The following is an 8,016-nucleotide window of genomic DNA, read 5'->3' as shown; positions in this document are numbered from 1 at the left end:
ACCAGCAGCCCATTCATTCCTGCAGACACTGAGCCCACCCTACACGTGTACTTACCTGGTCAACTAGTACTGGAGGGGCAGGTGAGGAGGGTCCTGGCTACCAGAGAGGAGTGGGTGACCACTGATTGAGGCTGTGTGCCCACGTAGCATTTTTCAAGCGTATATGCTGCGGAATTTCCGCAGCGTAAACGCTTGAAAAACGCATGTATATCCGCACCCCATGGTCCCCAATGGGATTCCGCAAGTTCTATGCACATGCTGCGGATTTTTCCGCAGCGTTTATGCCGCGTTCAAAAATCCGCAGCATGTCATTTAATTTTGCGTTTCCGCAAGCAGAATTGCCTTTGTCCAATGCATAAAAAACGCAAGGCAATTCCGCATGTGGAAAACGCGTGATAAACGCGCGAAAAATGCGCGATAAACGCGTGCGGAATTCCGCATGCGTTTTTCCGGGAGAGGACTTGCATTTATGCAGCAGAAATTTTCTGCTTCATAAATGCATCGTGGGCACATAGCCTAAGTGTGTAGTGTAGAAATAACAGACTGTGACATGATGATACAATTATATACAGTAAAATACACAGCGCCGGCCTCACCCCACACAATTACCTGTGACCCCAAGCAATGACCTGTTCCCACTCTTCATATGAAACATTTCTAGTGTTGATTGGCAGCAGCGCTCATGTGACATCAAGAGTGGGGATAGATAGATAAACATATAATAGATAATGGATAGATAGATATAGAGGAAGACAGATATACCGATAGATTAGATAATGGATGAATAGATAGATATATGGATAGATTAGATGATGGATGGATAGATAGATAAAGGATAGACAGATACTGGATGGATAGATATATTCCAAAAAATAGAAAACCGCACTCCTTTTAGCAAAAAAATAGTGATGATTTTAATAGCGCATAAGGGCTAGTGGCGATGTTTCCGCTCCAATGTGAGCCTTTTCTAAAGCCTGAGAAAGGCTCACATTGGAGCCGAAATGTTGCCACTAGCCCTTATGCGCTATTAAAATCATCACTATTTTTTTGCTAAAAGGAGTGCGGTCTTCTATTTTTTTGAATATTTGAGGGTTTGCTATATGCCTGTGGATTTGGCACCTGCATTTTTCATTTTTTTACTTGCTAGTGCTGCTTTATTTTTCTGTTTTTAGATAGATATATGGATAGATAGATATATGGATAATAGATGAAGATAGATAATGGATAAATGGATAGATGATAGATAATGGATGGATAGATATAGGACGATAGATAGATAAATGCAAAACTGTATGTTGTCCCATTATTCATAAGACTTTTACACTATTTATTACATTAATAAAATTATATATTTTTCTTATTTGGCTTGTGTTTTTTTTCTATTGGTGATATATATGACTGGTATTTTGAGTCAATCTGCAGCTGACCTTTACAAGATGAGCATACTCCCTTACGCCTTTGATGGTTTTGCCATCACCAGTGATTTCATAAGGGTATCTGCACTACGGAGCGATCTGTATTCTTCTATCATTCGGTATATTCTTCTCCATAGAGCATCATGTTGTCAGCTGACGTCCTCATTCACACGGGGCCATGTTATGCCTGCAGCAGTGATTTTTATGCCAGTGTAAATGAGCCGATCACCCGATAGTGCTTTGCTTGTTCGTTGGGTGGTTGGCGATATGTTTACATTGTCCGATGTTATGTTCTTATGAATGCTCGCTCTCCGATTATTAGCCCGTCTAATGGACCTGTTACCAGATGAAATCCTTGGTCAAGGCCTGTTCTTTTTTGGTGTCGGTGTGACATCAGACAGAAACCAAAGGAGATAATATATATACTGTAGATTGTTTGTAGGGAGAAGAAGAAAGGTATGAAGGTAATCAGTCCAAGACGGTCATTTTGCATCATACTCTCGTACTAAAGAACTATTGAAACCAAGATGGCTTTGCAGCAAGATAACATTCATATTTATCAAATCTAACGATCATGCAACAACTTCAAAAGTTTACACTTGTATGAGCGCTGTATTATGGACCAGAGATTGGATGGAGCTGTAAAACAACCATGCGCATGAGCCCCTAGTCTCCAGACTCTGTGGTTGTAAGGGTAATCACATTGCTTATAACTCTGTTTTCAGCTCAAACACTTCTATTTAAAAGTGTTTTTTATTATATCCTTTTTTTCATTTGGGGGGCGGGGGATCTGTGTGCTTACAGTGCATTGTGAAAGTATTTGGCCCCCTTGAACTTTTCTACCTTTTGCCACATTTCTGGCTTCAAACATAAAGGTATAAAATTCTAATTTTTTGGGGAAGAATCGTGAAGTGGAACGAAATTTATTGGATATTTTAAAGTTTTTTAACAAATTAAAAACTCAAAAGTGGGGCGTGCAATATTATTCGGTCCCTTTACTTTCAGTGCAGCAAACTCACTCCAGAAGTTCACTGAGGATCTCTGAATGATCCAATGTTGTCCTAAATGACTGGTAATGATAAATACACTGTGTGCAGAATTATTAGGCAAATGAGTATTTTGATTACATGATACTTTTTATACATGTTGTCCTACTCCAAGCTGCATAGGATTGAGAGCCAACTACCAATTAAGTAAATCTGGTGATGTGCATCTCTGTAATGAGGAGGGGTGTTGACTAATGACATCACCACCCTATATAAGGTGTGCTTAATTATTAGACAACTTCCTTTCCTTTGGCAAAATGGGTCAGAAGAGAGATTTGACGGGCTCTGAAAAGTCCAAAATTGTGAGATGTCTTGCAGAAGGATGCAGCAGTCTTGACATTTCCAAACTTTTGTAGCGTGATCACTGAACAATCAAGCGTTTCATGGCAAATAATCAACAGGGTCGCAAGAAGCGTGTTGGCCAAAAAAGGCGCAAAATAACTGCCCATGAATTGAGGAAAATCAAGTGTGAAGCTGCCAAGATGCCATTCGCCACCGGTTTTGCCATATTTCAGAGCTGCAACGTTACTGGAGTATCAAAAAGCACAAGGTGTGCGATACTCAGGGACATGGCCAAGGTAAAGAAGGCTGAAAAACGACCACCTTTGAACAAGAAGCATAAGATAAAACGTCAAGAATGGGCCAAGAAATATCTTAAGACTGATTTTTCAAAGGTTTTATGGACTGATGAAATGAGAGTGACTCTTGATGGGCCAGATGGATGGGCCAGAGGCTGGATCAGTAAAGGGCAGAGAGCTCCACTCCGACTCAGACGCCAGCAAGGTGGAGGTGGGGGTACTGGTATGGTCTGGTATCATCAAAGATGAACTTGTGGGACCTTTTCGGGTTGAGGATGGAGTGAAGCTCAACTCCCAGACCTACTGCCAGTTTCTGAAAGACAACTTCTTCGAGCAGTGGAACAGGAAGAAGTCGGTATCATTCAAGAAAAACATGATTTTCATGCAGGACAATGCTCCAGCACATGCATCCAACTACTCCACAGCGTGGCTGGCCAGTAAAGGTCTAAAAGAAGAAAAAATAATGACATGGCCCCCTTGTTCACCTGATCTGAACCCCATAGAGAACCTGTGGTCCATCATAAAATGTGAGATCTACAGGGAGGGAAAACAGTACACCTCTCGGAACAGTGTCTGGGAGGCTGTGGTGGCTGCTGCACGCAATGTTGATTGAAAACAGATCAAGCAACTGACAGAATCTATGGATGGAAGGCTGTTGAGTGCCATCATAAAGAAAGGTGGCTATATTGATCACTAATTTTTTGGGTTTTTGTTTTTGCATGTCAGAAATGTTTATTTCTAAATTTTGTGCACTGATATTGGTTTACCTGGTGAAAATAAACAAGTGAGATGGGATTATATTTGGTTTTTATTAAGTTGCCTAATAATTCTGCACAGTAATAGTTACCTGCACAAACAGATATCCTCCTAAGGTAGCCAAATCTAAAAAAAAAACACTCCAACTTCCAAAAATATTAAGCTTGGATACTTATGAGTCTTTTGGGTTGATTGAGAACATAGTTGTTGATCAATAATAAAAACAATCCTCTAAAATACAACTTGCCTAATAATTCTGCACACAGTGTAGAATCCACCTGTGTGTAATCACGTCTCCGTATAAATGCACCTGCTCTGTTATAGTCTCAGGGTTCTGTTCCAAGTGCAGAGAGCATCATGAAGACCAAGGAACACACCAGGCAGGTCCGAGAAACTGTTGTGGCGAAGTTTAAATCCGGATTTGGATACAAAAAGATTTCCCAAGTTTTAAACATCTCAAGGAGCACTGTGCAAGCGATCATATTGAAATGGAAGGAGTATCAGACAACTGCAAATCTACCAAGACCCGGGCGTCCCTCTAAACTTTCATCTCGAACAAGGAGAAGACTGATCAAAGATGCAGCCAAAAGGCCCATGATCACTCTGGATGAACTGCAGAGATCTACAGCTGAAGTGGGAGAGTCTGTCCATAGGACAACAATCAGTCGTACACTGCACAAATATGGCCTTTATCGAAAAGTGACAAGAAGAAAGCCATTTCTCAAAGATATCCATAAAAAGTCTTGATTGAAGTTTGCCACAAGACACCTGGGAGACACACCAAACATGTGGAATAAAATGCTCTGGTCAGATGAAACCAAAATCAAACTTTTTGGCCACAATGCAAAACGATATGTTTGACATAAAAGCAACACAGCTCATCACCCTCAAAACACCATCCCCACTGTCAAACATGGTGGTGGCAGCATCATGGTTTGGGCCTGCTTTTCTTCAGCAGGGACAGGCAACATGGTTAAAATTGATGGGAAGATGGACGGATCCAAATACAGAACCATTCTGGAAGAAAGCCTGTTGGAGTCTGCAAAAGACCTGAGACTGGGACGGAGATTTATCTTCCAACAAGTCAATGATCCCAAACATAAAGCAAAATCTACAATGGAATGGTTCAAAAATAAACATATCCAGGTGTTAGAATGGCCAAGTCAAAGTCCAGACCTGAATCCAATCGAGAATCTGTGGAAAGAGCTGAAAACTGCTGTTCATAAACGCCCTCCATCCAACCTCAATGAGCTTGAGCTGTTTTGCAAGGAAGAATGGGCAAGAATTTCAGCCTCTCGATGTGCAAAACTGATAGAGACATACCCCAAGTGACTTGCAGCTGTAATCACAGAAAAAGGTGGCGCTACAAAGTATTAACTCAAGGGGGCCGATTAATATTGCACGCCCCACTTTTCAGTTTTTAATTTGTTAAAAAAGTTTAAAATATCCAATAAATTTCGTTCCACTTCACGATTGTGTCCCACTTGTTGTTGATTCTTCACCAAAAAATTAGAATTTTATATCTTTATGTTTGAAGCCAGAAATGTGGCAAAAGGTAGAAAAGTTCAAGGGGGCCAAATACTTTCACAATGCACTGTAACCCTGATAAATTCCATGTCTTGTAAACCCTGTTTGCTTCCTAGTATCTGTGCAGTTGTAAGTAGTTATGTATTTGCTCTGGGACATGTTAGTACCAGAAAAACATGCTACCTACTTTTTTTACACGTCAAAATGTCAACCTATAAGTCAGTAAATTAGAGAAAAATAGTTCCTTGCCGTGAATGTGCAAAATTTGGGTGGTGCCCGTCTATGTCATTCACTCTCCAACAAATCTTGTAATATGTAAACTAGTTTGTTCACAGATACCGTCTCAAAATTAACTTTGGTCTTGTACAGAATTTAGCTGGGGCAAAACGTTTTGAGCAATAGATATACAGACAGACAGGGGCGGGCATACCGCCGGTGCAGCCGGTACAGCTGCGGCGGGGCCTGGAGGTGGAGGGGGCCCTTGCAGGGCATCAGACAGAGATATGGGACACAGAGTCTTAGTATTATACTGTCTTATCTGTATCTTCGCTTATAGGACCAGTGGTCGCCAACTCTAGTGTTTGCTTTGACTGAGCCACCTTCAGATTTCTCCTAGGATGGTCGAGAAAAACATTTAGGGGGTTTAAGGTGCATTTCCACTACACCATTATCGGGAACAAGCATTCCTAAAAACGCTCTTTTTCTGATAGTCGCGCAGTGTAAACAGGCTACAGAATACCCGGCAAACAACCAAAATGCTTGTTTGTACAGTCAAATGATCTCTTAGCTTGCTTAAAAGATCATCGTTCTCGGCAGTAAACAGGACATGTACTCCTGAAAAGAATGATACGCACAGAATTATTACTCATCGTTCTGTGTACATATTACTATGTGGTTTGCCTATCTAAGCAGGCTATTAAATGACCAACAATCGGCAAACATGTATGATCCACAGTCATTTAACGCCGCAGATCGCATAATGAAAACGGACACTTGGGGTGCAGTCAGACGGTCGTATAACACGGACGATGATTGCATCGCTGTGCTCTGGACTGGCTGGCGGCTATCCTGACCTGAGCGTGGCAGCTGCATAGAAATGTTATGCTCAGGTCAGGAGAGACGCCAGCCAGTCCAAGCATTGTGAAGTGATTGTCATCCATGTTATATGGCCGTGTGGCTGCACCCTTAGGCGTCGGGTGATCAGCAGCCTGTTTACACTACGCCATTATACGGAGAAGAGCGTACCCGATAATCTTATTATTCCTAGACTTAAGCTATATAGCTTGTCACCTCTAGTACAGATGGCAGTATCTTTGATGAGCTGCACAGCAGGACAACCTGTTTTTCTGAGGAGGTAGGAGGTTGTTGTGATCGGGTTGATTGACTGCCGATCACTCGATGAACCGATAAACGCTTGCAGCACCAAAGATCATCATTCTCAGTGGTGCATCGTCCTGTGTAAACAATATATAATGAAACAATAATTTTCAAAAGCTCGCCTGCTGGGAGGAAATTAACTTTATTCCTCCTAGCAGCCTCGGGCTTTCAGTCATAGATGTGCGGCTGGAGCGGCTTCTGTCACCGCTCAGTGCATAGTGAGCAGCAACTGCAACCACACCCCGACACTGACTGACAGCCCGCTCTGTACTGATGCACTGCTAAGCCGGCTGTCAGTCATTGTGTGGGGTGTGGTTACAGCCGACATTCACTATAAAATATTCCTATGACCTTATACACTCATGCACATGGCACAGCACCTATACAACTAAATTAAAAGTAAAATCTGAAAGAAAAAAAAATACATATGAAATTGAGGATTGGGTACAAGGCTTTTGCACCTCAATGGCAGCTCTTTAATGCTTCATACAAAGTGGGGCAGTAATGCAGCCATGTACATTCACCGTCAGGCTAATTTTAGTCATGTCCAAATTGTTGCTGATGTTCTGTATTCTTTCCATCAAAATAGCAATTTGGGAGGGTCCGTTGGGCACCGGTGGTATCTGTCTGTTGTAAACTGAAACTACAACTGAGATGTGAACAAAACCTTAAAAACTTTCGTAGTTAAAAAGTTCAGTCGCTCTCAGTGAAACATGGCAGGAACAAAGAACACAAGAAGTGACTTTCCAGCTGTTGGGGTACTACAAGTCACAGCATGTTGATGCTTGTATACTCACAGAAACTAAAGAGCCACATGTTTCCTAAGCCTGTTGCTTGCCACATACATCCTTGTAGTGTCTCTCAGGCATACCTCTATCTCCTGAACATGCCTCCAGCATTGGGAGGTAACCGCTTACTAACCTGACACCTCACCTGCGTGCTAATGAAATGTGAGCAGTCATCGACATCCAGAGGCCCAGTAAACACGCAAAGAAATAGTTATCCACCTCCAGGGTGACCTTTGGAAGCTGAGCGCTTAACGGATCGTTCCTTCTCCACTTAGAAACACTACTGATTTTCTGATGATAGTGAAGACGTTACACAATGGAGTCATTCTTCCACGACCTGCACGGTGCACATGTGACCTACATCTCCCAGTAAATGCCAAACGCTATGTTACATTCTGATTTAAGAGCTCACGTTCACAGATATTTGAGCATTAATTTAATGCCAAATATATTAATGTATTTGAAACCTACAGCTAACACATTTTAAGATCCAAGTGCAAAGTTTTCCTCCAAGGTCTTCTATTTATTT

The 8,016-nt window shown here is 41.8% G+C and overlaps 1 long non-coding RNA gene across 1 annotated transcript; it reads right to left on the bottom strand.

Moving 5' to 3' along the window:
- Positions 1 to 1,153: 1,153 nt before the first annotated feature.
- Positions 1,154 to 7,815, bottom strand: LOC141257661 (uncharacterized). Its single transcript, XR_012318096.1, has 3 exons — positions 7,633 to 7,815; positions 6,613 to 6,776; positions 1,154 to 1,840 (listed from the first exon to the last, which is right to left on the bottom strand). It is a non-coding gene; the product is annotated as an uncharacterized lncRNA (long non-coding RNA).
- Between the last annotated feature and the right edge of the window lie 201 nt (positions 7,816 to 8,016).

Source organism: Phyllobates terribilis, unplaced genomic scaffold (genome assembly GCF_046119375.1).
Source record: "Phyllobates terribilis strain yellow unplaced genomic scaffold, ASM4611937v1 Scaffold_3__8_contigs__length_932513732, whole genome shotgun sequence".
Classification (NCBI taxonomy): Eukaryota; Metazoa; Chordata; class Amphibia; order Anura; family Dendrobatidae; genus Phyllobates; species Phyllobates terribilis.
This window is presented reverse-complemented; position numbering and strand designations above follow the sequence as displayed.